The sequence below is a fragment of the Penaeus monodon genome, chromosome 6 (assembly GCF_015228065.2).
Source record: "Penaeus monodon isolate SGIC_2016 chromosome 6, NSTDA_Pmon_1, whole genome shotgun sequence".
Taxonomy (NCBI): Eukaryota; Metazoa; Arthropoda; class Malacostraca; order Decapoda; family Penaeidae; genus Penaeus; species Penaeus monodon.
Window position 1 is genome coordinate 13,998,535 of NC_051391.1, and position 12,500 is coordinate 14,011,034.

General features: G+C 35.6%; 6 non-coding genes across 6 annotated transcripts; all 6 read right to left on the bottom strand.

Moving 5' to 3' along the window:
• Positions 1-1,563: 1,563 nt before the first annotated feature.
• Positions 1,564-1,635, bottom strand: Trnae-uuc. The gene has a single exon. It is a non-coding gene; the product is annotated as a tRNA-Glu (tRNA).
• Positions 1,636-4,934: 3,299 nt separating this feature from the next.
• Trnae-uuc lies at positions 4,935-5,006 on the bottom strand. Its single transcript has one exon. It is a non-coding gene; the product is annotated as a tRNA-Glu (tRNA).
• An 841-nt stretch (positions 5,007-5,847) lies between these two features.
• Trnae-uuc lies at positions 5,848-5,919 on the bottom strand. The gene has a single exon. It is a non-coding gene; the product is annotated as a tRNA-Glu (tRNA).
• Positions 5,920-8,087: 2,168 nt separating this feature from the next.
• On the bottom strand, positions 8,088-8,159 carry Trnae-uuc. Its single transcript has one exon. It is a non-coding gene; the product is annotated as a tRNA-Glu (tRNA).
• A 2,220-nt stretch (positions 8,160-10,379) lies between these two features.
• On the bottom strand, positions 10,380-10,451 carry Trnae-uuc. The gene has a single exon. It is a non-coding gene; the product is annotated as a tRNA-Glu (tRNA).
• Positions 10,452-11,498: 1,047 nt separating this feature from the next.
• On the bottom strand, positions 11,499-11,570 carry Trnae-uuc. The gene has a single exon. It is a non-coding gene; the product is annotated as a tRNA-Glu (tRNA).
• Between the last annotated feature and the right edge of the window lie 930 nt (positions 11,571-12,500).

Below are 12,500 nucleotides of genomic sequence, written 5' to 3' on the forward strand. Positions count from 1 at the left end.
AGATCTAACTTCTGTGAGACCATGCACTGATCACCGCTTTGCCTATGTTGACCTTAACGAGAGGGGTTAGTACTGTGTGATGACATTGGTATTTGTATTACAGAAGAGCAGTTCTTAATTCTTCAAATATCTCTTCTACACACACACACACACACACACACACACATAACCAGATTAAGCATTAATATTCTACATAGAAGAAAGAGTAGAGGAGCACAAAGGTTTGAGCAAAACGATCACCAAGTACTCACTGCCTCGCTCAAAAGGCCAAAATGTTGACCACTTCGTCCTTTGTATAGAGTGGTCACTTTTGTCTGACGTCATGGATACTCTCCATATTGCAACGGTCTCTCGTTCTGCTACAGATCTCAAAGGCTCAGCAAAAAGTGCATCCAGTTGACCGGCCCTCACAAAAGCCTTGCAAAAGTTGACCAACTCGGCTCTTTGTCGAGAGGGGTCAGTTTTGTGTGACGTCACTGAGACGTGCATTTACTGAGTGCAGTTTTTAACGGTCTTCCTCTCTTCTCAGCCCTCTCTCTTGCACACACACACACACACACACCCACACACACACAAATATATATATATATATATATATATATATATATATATATATATATATATATATATACACAATAATTACTCTAAGATAGATCATGTGCAGGCTCCTGGGTAACTGACCTCTATGCACACTCCTATACCATTCCATCATTCTGCCATTCTTTTACTATGCCACCAGTCTGCCATTCCTCCACTACACAGTTATCTTGCCATTCCTTTATCACAGAAACACCCTGCCATTCTCTGCATATAGTTATATTCACTAATGACTGGGGCGATATTAAACAACATGTAGTTTCTACAAGCAGATAAGAGATTTAAAAATAATAATAAATAACACAAACTGCACATCTATATCGCAAACAAACTGAAATAAAGGAAAATCAATTTCTAATGGAATAACATCACTATTTTCCATAAAGTCATTCTGTCCTCATTATCATGGTTCTCTATCAGGCACATACTTTTTTCGTTCACACGGTCAGAATACTTATCCAAGATAGGTGCTCATCGTAAACTAGGACAATGTGTATGAAGATGTGTGTGACGAAAATCTTTCTCGATGCCATGTATATAAGGCTGCTAAATATGAAAAAATCCCCCCTTAACAAGCGGAGATTTTGAAAATATTTCGTAGCATATTGGATAAAGCTTTACATACGTGGTTGGTCTGAGGTGCAGATTACCAGAACAGCCCTGATATGTATAACTTCTGTGTAAATGTTTATCGAAAGTCCTATAGAGTCTATACTAGAAGAATCGCTTAAGGATGCTATTGGAGCAATTGTCAAAATGTGCTTGAACGACTGTAAATCATTATTTCTATCCTTAATAGAAATGTTACGTTACATGAATTAATTATCTTTTCTCAAACTGTTCAGATGTATCAATATGAATAAAATTTGATAAAGCAAGTCCAATATTATCAAAACGACATGTTTCATCACCACTCGCTGCAGCTGATTTAAAGAGCAGAGCCAAGAAGGAGCAGACTAAAGCAATTTCCCATGCCGGGAATCGAACCCGGGCCTCCTGGGTGAAAGCCAGGTATCCTAGCCACTAGACCACATGGGAATGTAACAAGTAATGTGAGAATGTATACATATATTGATATATATCATATACACATATAATACAAAAGATGAACATGTGTTTATGTTATATAATCAAATAAGCGAAAACAATCGGGTTTGCTTTCGTAGACTTTCTCATAGTTGGAATATAGACACAAAGATTAAGCGTCTGGAGAAAAAAAAATTCGCATGGCTACTTAGAACAGATCTGATTAAAGGTACGAAAGGCTCAGACGGAATCGCTGTTAAGGACAAAACGAGGGTACTTAAGACACCCCAAGTGGGAGGCTGAAGAATGGAAAGAATAGGAACGAGAATGGAGGACAGCTGTTTGCGTGTGTGTATATATATATAATATATATATATATTTATATATATATATATATATATATATATATATATATATATTTATAATATATATATATTATATATATATATTATACATATATATATAATATATATATATATATATATATATATATATATATATAATATATAAATATAATATATATATATATATATATATATATATATATATATATGCATTATATAATAGTATTGCATTGAGGAGAAAGATAGACGGTTAAGAATTACACATCCACGTGCCTGTGACGTCACACAAAACTGACCCCTCTCAACAAAGGACCGAGTTGGTCATCTTTTGCAAAGCCTTTGTAAGGAGCGGTCAGTGCTGGATGCACTTTTTGCTCAGCCTCTGAGATCTGTAGCAGAAAGAGAGACCGTTGCAATGTGGAGAGTATCTGTGACGTCAGACAACAATGACCATTCATGACAAAGGATCGAGTTGGTCAACATTTGCAGGGCCTTTCGTAGCGAGTGGTCGGAATTATATTCATTCTTACCTTTTTTTTACGATTCACAGTTTTTCCTTATAGTCTATTAGGAACGGTGAATGTGCATGTGAATCAAATAATGCACATGTGTGCATCAGTAATATGCACATCATACCGACCACTCGCGACAAAAGAGAATGAACAATGTGCAAGATCACAGTGTCGTCCGCATGACGTCGAAACTCCAAGAATAACAAATTACTTAGACTAAGTGTTGAGAAATCGTGATTCTGCATGGTAATAATCTTGCTCACTGTCGAAGTTCCTCTGGCAGGGTCTTGCGCAGGCCGAGCCTTACGGTGGACGAATACCATTTGTATATTTATGCATATGCATGTATAAGTATAAATGCATGTATGTATATATATATATATATATATATATATATATATATATATATATATATATATATATATATATATATAGTATATATGTATATATACACACATTATAGTATATATATATATATATATATATATATATATATATAATATATATATATATATATATTATATATATATATATATATATATATATATATATATATAATATATTATATATATAGTATATATATATATATATATATAATATATATATATATATATATATACAAATATACAAGTGTACAGGAAACGCCTGTCATAAAGTGACAGTGACAAAGAACCTCCGACATGTATCAGAATCCACTATTGTTTTGAAATAACACATCAGTCTTAGTACTTTATTCTTTTTGGAGGTTCGGTGTCATGCAGAGCATTCTAGGATCTTGCAGACTAGACTTCATTATTCTTTGAAGTGAGTGGTCAGTATGGCATGCACATTCTAATTCACATACGTATTCATGGGTGCGCATGTACTTTAGCCTTTCCTATTAATAGACATGCTTGTAAATAAAATCAGTGAATCGTAATAAGGGTAAGAAAGAATATAATGCTGGTCACTTCCTACAAAAGGCCTTGCAAATGTTGACCAACTCGGTCCTTTGTCATGAATGGTCATTGCTGTCTGACGTCACAGATACTCTCCACATTGCTACGGTCTCTCGTTCTGTCACAGATCTCAGAGGCTGAGCAAAAAAGTGCATCCAGCGCTGACCGCTCCTCACAAAGGCTTTGCAAAAGTTGACCAACTCGGTCCTTTGTCGAGAGGGGTCAGTTTTGTGTGACGTCACAGACACATACACTATGGAAGTGCAGTCCTTAACCGTCTTTATATCTCCTTCATCCTCTATTTGTTGACTATATATATATACATACATACACACACACACACACACACACACACACACACACACACACACACACACATATATATATATATATATATATATATATATATATATATATATATATATATATATATATATATATATATATATATATATATATATATATGTGTGTGTGTGTGTGTGTGTGTGTGTGTGTGTGTGTGTGTGTGTGTGTGTGTGTGTGTGTGTGTATTTACACATATACGTACAGATATCTGTATGTTTATATGTATATAAATGTATGCATGTATGCATATATGTATATATATGTATGTATATATATACATATACATATATATATGTATATATACATATATATATACACATAAATAATCACTCAAACAACCTGCGCCCTCTCCTCCTATTTCTCCAGGACGGAGCTGACACGGGTCAATGACAAAGGGTATTGTGGTAGGACTAATGGGACAGGAAAGCAAAGGCAAAGGTCATCACTCGTCCTTACTCTGTGAGTACATAATAATGAGACATGGAGAAAAAAACATAAAATACCCTATGCTGATGGTTACCTAAGGTATCTATCGAGAAACACAAGGCGATAAAAGAAATATAAAAAATCCACTTAGGTGACTGACATACCAATAACCTCCGACTTTACAGTTACATTTAAAAAGTAATTCACTATTTTGTATACCCAAAGACACCTTAACAAAAACCGGAGCAGCACTGGAGTAAAAATTAAAGTATAAACCACTACGACCACCAAATAAGCTATTTCCAAAATCACAGCAAACCAGCATGCAACCTCCTTCAAAGCACAGCCACGACCCACCATAAAAGGGACGCTGCTCTCAGATACTACAAACCAGTTACGCCCGCAATTTCAAAATATCGTACAAAATCAATATAATCACATAATGTCATAGTACAGTAATCACAATAATCTTTTCACATACATAACTATAACATAAAAATAATCCATCTACATTTCATATGAGCCACAAACATAACACGAAATACACCCATGTATATAATGCATATAGACATACAGTATATGTAACTTTTCCCTCTCCATTTTCTGCTTGACGAGCAGATTGGAAAATGTTTTGTGGGATTTTTGATAAAAGCATTATTTGACTTTACCGAGGTCATGAGCTCCATCACCACTTGTGGCAGCTGCTTTCAGGAGTAAAGAGAAAAGGGGACGGACTCTAAAGCAATTTCCCATGCCGGGAATCGAACACGGGCCTCCTGGGTGAAAGCCAGGTATCCTAGCCACTAGACCACATGGGAGTGTTATATAATGAATTTATACATACTATTTTACATATTCAATTTCCTAAACATTTTATTCAACATATCCTACTTTGTGACCTTTCACCCTATGTCTTTCTTTTGTTAATAATACTGCCTTAGCTGTGAATACTGAAAACGTGTCTTTTCTTTTCTCTTCCCTATTTTCTCCGTTCTTTAGATGAGAGTTTTGTACTTTTTATGGAACTTACGGACCTATATATATACACACATACATATATATATATATATATATTGCATATATATATATATATATATATATATATATATATATATATATATACATATATATATACATATACATATACACAGTATATGCAACTTTCCCCCTCCATTGTCTCTTTAAATAGTATATATATTTTTTTCCTTTGTGGGCTTTTCGATGAAAGCTTTACATAAATCAAACAAAGAAGTATGTCACTTCTTACGCTTGAAGTTGCATATTACCGGAACAATCTTGACATTTATTACTTCAGTACAAATATTTATCGAAAGGACTTGATCGCAGATTTTTCTACACGGAAGACTCGTACCTTGCAAATAGTGTGTTACTCCTCATTGTTTTATAGTCTACACTAGAAGAATCACTTCAGGATATCAATGAGCCAAATGCGGGTAAACGACTATTAATGGTTATTTCTGTCCTTGATCGATATGCTACAATGCATGAATAAATTGTCTCTCAAAAAGTATTCAGCTGTAGCAATATTGATATAAGTCATTATAGGAAATCTAACTTTGTCGAGGTAATGAGTTCCATCACTCCTTGTGGCAGCTGCTTTCAGGAGTAAAGAGAAAAGGGGACGGACTCTAAAGCAATTTCCCATGCCGGGAATCGAACCCGGGCCTCCTGGGTGAAAGCCAGGTATCCTAGCCACTAGACCACATGGGAGTGTTATATAATGAATTTTTACATATTATTTTATTTCCTAAATATTTTATTCAACATATCCTACTTTGTGGCCTTTCCCCCTCTGTCTTTCTATTTTGAATAATGTTGCATTAGCTGTGAATACTGAAAATGTGCCTATTTTTTTTCTTCCCAATTTTCTCCGTGCTTTAGATGAGAGTTTGTACATATTATGGAATTTACGGATTTAAGCCATTAAAAACCTCACTCAGATTTTGTTTTCCTCCTGTTAAAACAACAGAGAACTGTGATACACGTAGGGTTTTTTGATACTGTCATTTCACACACACACACACACACACACACACACACACACACACACACACACACACACACACACACACACACACACACACACACACACACACACATATATATACCTGATTGTTTTGCTTGTGTTCAAACAATATCCAGAATCCTTGAAATTTGTCTTCGTCCTCGTGAAGGCTTGGCCTGTGCAAGACCTATTTGGAGAAACTTCGATAGTGAACGAGATTGTTACCTTGCAGAATCATGATCTCTCAATATATCAATCCTGGTCATTTGTTTTTCTTAGAGGTTTGACGTTAAGCAAAGGAATTTAAGATCTTACAGATTGTTCGTTATTCTTTGTCGTGAGTGGTCAATGTTGTGTACGTCTATTCACGTAAAGAGCTATTAATAGACATGATTGTAAAAAAAAAGAAAAAGATTGAATCGTAAAATGGGTAAGAAAGAATATAATGCTGGTCACTTCCTATAAAAGGCCTTGCAAATGTTGACCAACTCGAGAGTGGTCACTGTTGTCTGACGTCACAGATACTCTCCACATTGCAACGGTCGCTCGTTCTGTCACAGATCTCAGAGGCTGAGCAAAAAGTGCATCCAACACTGACCGTTCCTCACAAAGGACTTGCAAAAGTTGACCAACTCGGTCCTTTGTCAGGAGGGGCCAGTTTTGTGCGACGTCACAGGCACGTGCATTTTGGATATGCAATTCTTAACCGCTTTCTTTCTCCTCCATCTTCTCTCTATTGAACACACGCACATATGCTGTATATATATAGAAAGAAATATATAAAAGCAGATACAAACAACAGCTCTTTATCCTCGATTCTATTCTACACCCACTTCGGGGGTGTCTTATGTAGCCTCGATTCCGGCTGGACTCTTCATGCCTTAATCTCTACTAGGTGGTCATGCGATATATAATTTCCCCAGCCCAGTCCAATTTACACACCTCTTTCAACTTATGCTCAATGTATGTGTATATATTCCAACTACGACAGAGATAAGTAAAAAGTGGGAAGACATGATCTAAGTTGATCAGGTCACATTCCGCCACAAAGCATACAAATGTATAAATCCTTTTCCCCCCTCCTCTTCCCCCCTCCCCTTTTTTACACTAGAGATTTCAATTACTGTACAACTTTTTTAACAGTTACAAAGACTGATTGTAATTAGGTTTGCTTTCTTCAAGCAAACTATCAAATGCCTAACCAGTGAAGCAAAACAGAGGAAAAACCTTCACAAAATGTATCTGTACACACATTACATACCAATATCTTGGTTAAATTGATAGTTACATTGCGTAAAAAGCGTAATAAATTATTTACTGAATTATGACATCACTGTAATACAAAAAAGTCATTCAGTCCCAATCTTCTTGGTTCTCTATCAGACGTATATTTAACGGTCACAAAGTCGGAATGTCTTGTATAAGAATGACACACATGGTAAACAAGGGCAATATGGCTGAGCAAGTGTGACGAGGCTCTTTCTTGATCTTATGTATATAAACACAGTAAAGAGCATATGCTGTAGGCTACTGAACGTGAGGTAAGTAATTTTATTTCTCTTCAACGAAGAGGGAATTTTCAATCATTTTATGAATGTTCAATAAAAGGTTACATAGAGACAAGAAACAGGTCACACCCCGATTCTTATGCGATAATCAGAACAGTCACGACATTCAATACTTCTGTGCAAATGTATATCGAAAGGTCTTGATTGAAAGCTCATTCGTATGGAAGATTATTATGGAACCTACAGTGTTATGCTTCACCGTTTTATTGAGTCTGAAATCTAACAGTATCGACGTTACGAGATTCATCACCACATATGACATACTTTAAGGAGTAGCGCCAAGAAGGAACAGACTCTAAAGCAATTTCCCATGCCGGGAATCGAACCCGGGCCTCCTGGTTGAAAGCCAGGTATCCTAGCCACTAGACCACATGGGAGTGTTATACAGTGAATGTATACATATTATTTTACATATTCCATTTCCTAAATATTTTATTCTACCTATCCTAGTTTTTTGGATTTTCACCCTCTGTCTTTCTTGTTTTGAATAATACTGCCTTAGCTGTGAATACTGAAAACGTGCCTATTTTGTTTTTGCTTCCCAGTTTTTCCGTTCTTTAGATGAGAGTTTTGTACATATTATGGAACTTACGGATATAATTAATTTAAAAAACTCAGTCAGACTTTGTTTTCCTCATGTTAAAGCAACAGTGAACTATGATACACGCAGGGTTCTTTATTACTGTCATTTGACACACACACACACACACACACACACACACACACACACACACACACACACACACACACACACACACACACACACACACACACCTGATTGCTTTGCTTGTGTTCGTCATATCCAATTTCCTTGAAATTTGTCTTTTTCCTCCTTGAGGCTTGACCTGTGCGAGACCTATTTGGAGAAACTTCGAGAGTGAACGAGATTATTACCTTGCAGAAGCATGATCTCTCAATACATCAATCCTGGTCATTTGTTTTTCTTAGAGGTCTGACGTTAAGCAGAGGATTTTAAGATCCTACAGATTGTTCGTTATTCTTTGTCGTGAGTGGTCAACGTTGTGTACGTCTATTCACCGTTCCTATTAATAGACATGATTGTAATAAAAAAAGAAAAAGATTGAATCGTAAAATGGGTAAAAGAGAATATAATGCTGGTCACTTCCTATAAAAGGCCTTGCAAATGTTGACCAACTCGAGAGTGGTCACTGTTGTCTGACGTCACAGATACTCTCCACATTGCAACGGTCGCTCGTTCTGTCACAGATCTCAGAGGCTGAGCAAAAAGTGCATCCGGCACTGACCGCTCCTCACAAAGGACTTGCAAAAGTTGACCAACTCGGTCCTTTGTCAGGAGGGGCCAGTTTTGTGTGACGTCACAGGCACGTGCATTTTGGATATGCAATTCTTAACCGCTTTCTTTCTCCATATTCTCTCTATAGAACACACACACTTAAATACTGTATGTATATATATATATATATATATATATATATATATATATATATATATATATATATATATATATATATATATATATATATATAAACATACAAACAACAGCTCTTTATCCTCGATTCTATTCTACACCCACTTCGGGGGTGTCTTATGTAGCCTCAATTCCGGCTGGACTTTTCATGCCTTAATCTCTACTAGGTGGTCATGCGATATATAATTTCCCCAGCCCAGTCCAATTTACACACCTCTTTCAACTTATGCTCAATGTATGTGTATATATTCCAACTACGACAGAGATAAGTAAAAAGTGGGAAGAAATGACCTAAGTTGATCAGGTCACATTCCGCCACAAAGCATACATATGTATAAATCCTTTTCCCCCTCCTCTTCCCCCCCCCATTTTTTTACACTAGAGATTTCAATTACTGTACAACTTTTTTAACAGTTACAAAGACTGATTGTAATTAGGTTTGCTTTCTTCAAGCAAACTATCAAATGCCTAACCAGTGAAGCAAAACAGAGGAAACACCTTCACAAAATGTATCTGTACACACATTACATCCAATATCATGGTCAAATTGATAGTTACATTGCGTAAAAAAAACGTAATAAATTATTTATGGAATTATGACATCACTGTATTACTAAAAAGTAATTCAGTCCCATTCTTCTTGGTTCTCTATCAGACGTATCATATTTTACGATCACAAAGTCGGAATGCCTTGTATAAGAATGACACAGATGGTAAACAAGAGCAATATGGCTGAGCAAGTGTGACGAGGCTCTTTCTTGATCTTATGTATATAAACACAGTAAAGAGCATATGCTGTAGGCTACTGAACGTGAGGTAAGTAATTTAATTTCTCTTCAACGAAGAGGGAATTTTCAATCATTTTATGAATGTTCAATAAAAGGTTACATAGAGACAAGAAACAGGTCACACCCCGATTCTTATGCGATAATCAGAACAGTCACGACATTCAATACTTCTGTGCAAATGTATATCGAAAGGTCTTGATTGAAAGCTCATTCGTATGGAAGATATTATGGAACCTACAGTGTTATGTTTCACCGTTTTATTGAGTCTGAAATCTATCACTATCGACGTCACGAGATTCATCATCACATATAACAGATACTTTAAGGAGTAGCGTGAAGAAGGAACAGACTAAAGCAATTTCCCATGCCGGGAATCGAACCCGGGCCTCCTGGGTGAAAGCCAGGTATCCTAGCCACTAGACCACATGGGAGTGTATCGTATAACGCTAGTACATATTATTCAATATATCTAATTTTGTCATTTTCTCCTTTTCTGAGGCTTTCGCTCTATTTTCCGGTCTTAAATAACGCTGCCTTAGCAGTATTCTGTGGTTTTTCTCTGCCCAATCTTGTCAGTTGTTTATATTAGATTATCTTTTGAAACCTCAGTCAAGTACTGTTTTTCCTTATGTCAAAACAACAGTGAATTCTGATACACGTAAGAGTTCTTTGACGCTGTAATTTTAGGAGTGGATGAGGTGATCAGTTTTCTAATTTTTGCTTCTTACTGTATGCTTATATATATATATATATATATATATATATATATATATATATATATATATATATATATATATATATATATATATATATATTATATATATATATATATATATATATATATATATATATATATATATATATAACTCTTCTTCCCCCTCCTCATTCTCTGAAACCCTTTTTAATACTAGTAATTTAATTTACTGTAAAACTTTCTCACCGTTATATAAGCTAATTGCGATTACCAATGTTTGCTCTCTTCAAGCAAACTACCAGAAAGGTAACCAGTAAAGCAATAATTGTTTTATAGAGTCTATACTAGAAGAATCGCCTGAGGATGTTATTGGACCATGTGCCAATATATGCTTGAACGACTGTTGATGATATTTTTTATTCTTGATCGATATGGTACAATACATTATTGTTGTCTTTTTTTATGCTCATCATTTCTTTTTCTCATCTTTCCTAGTTTTCCGCTTGTGTCCTACGTCTTTCATTTCCATCCACTTCTCTCTTTCTCACTCTCTTCTCTTCTTTCTTGTCCTGTTCAACTTTCTTTCGCCCCTTTTTATCGCTCTATTCTTTCTCCTTATTCTGACTTGTTCTTTAAGGTTCTTTCTTTTTCCAAACTATTCAGCCGCACCATCATGGATATGGATTATTCAAGAAAATATAATCTATCGAGGCCATGGGTTACACCACCGCCTCTGGCAGCTGCGTTCAGGAGTAGAGCCAAGAGGGTCAGACTCCAAAGCAATTTCCCATGCCGGGAATCGAACCCGGGCCTCCTGGGTGAAAGCCAGGTATCCTAGCCACTAGACCACATGGGAGTGTTTTAAGTTCAAACAAGGCGTATTATTCTACATATTCAATTTGTCGTTTTATTTTTTTCCTGTGCTGTGCCTGTCGCCCTCCGTCTTGCTGTCTTGAGGAACACTGTCTTACCAGTGATTACAGAAAACGGGTCTCTTTTATCTTGCCTCTTCCCTCTCTTGCCCGTTTTTTAGATGAGAGTTTTATCTGCCTTGTGGAACTTACAGATATAAGTCAGTAAAAACCTCAATCAGATTTTGCTTTTTCTTATGTTAAAGCAACAGTGAATTGTGATACACGAAGGGGGTTCTTTGATACAGTAATTTTTATGAAGGAAGGATAAGACAGGGTACGGGGCTCACTTAACTTTATTCTATTTTATGTATGTATACGCAAAAACACATGTATACATTTACATATGCACACACATGTGTATATATGCACACACACACACACACACACACACACACACACACATATATATATATATATATATATATATATATATATATATATATATATATATATATATGTATGTATATATATATTTATTTATTTATTCATTTATTTATTTATATTTCTTTGACATTTATCTTGGTCTACTTTATGGCTTAGCTTGTACAAGACCTTCTGCAGAAACTTCGACAGTGAACGAGATTATTATCATGTAGAATGATGATCTCGTAATACATCAATTCTAGCAATTTGTTATTCTTAAAGGTTCGACATCTTGCAGAGGATTCTAGGATCTTGCACATTGTTCATTATTATGAAGTGGTCAGCATCATGTGCATTTTACTAATGTACACATATACATTCATCGGTGCACAAGAACATTCAGCGTTTTTATTAATAGACGTGCTAATACAGAAAACCAGTGAATCGTAAAAACGGTTAAGAGAAAATGCAATCCTAAACACTCGCTACAAAACATCCTGCAAATGTTG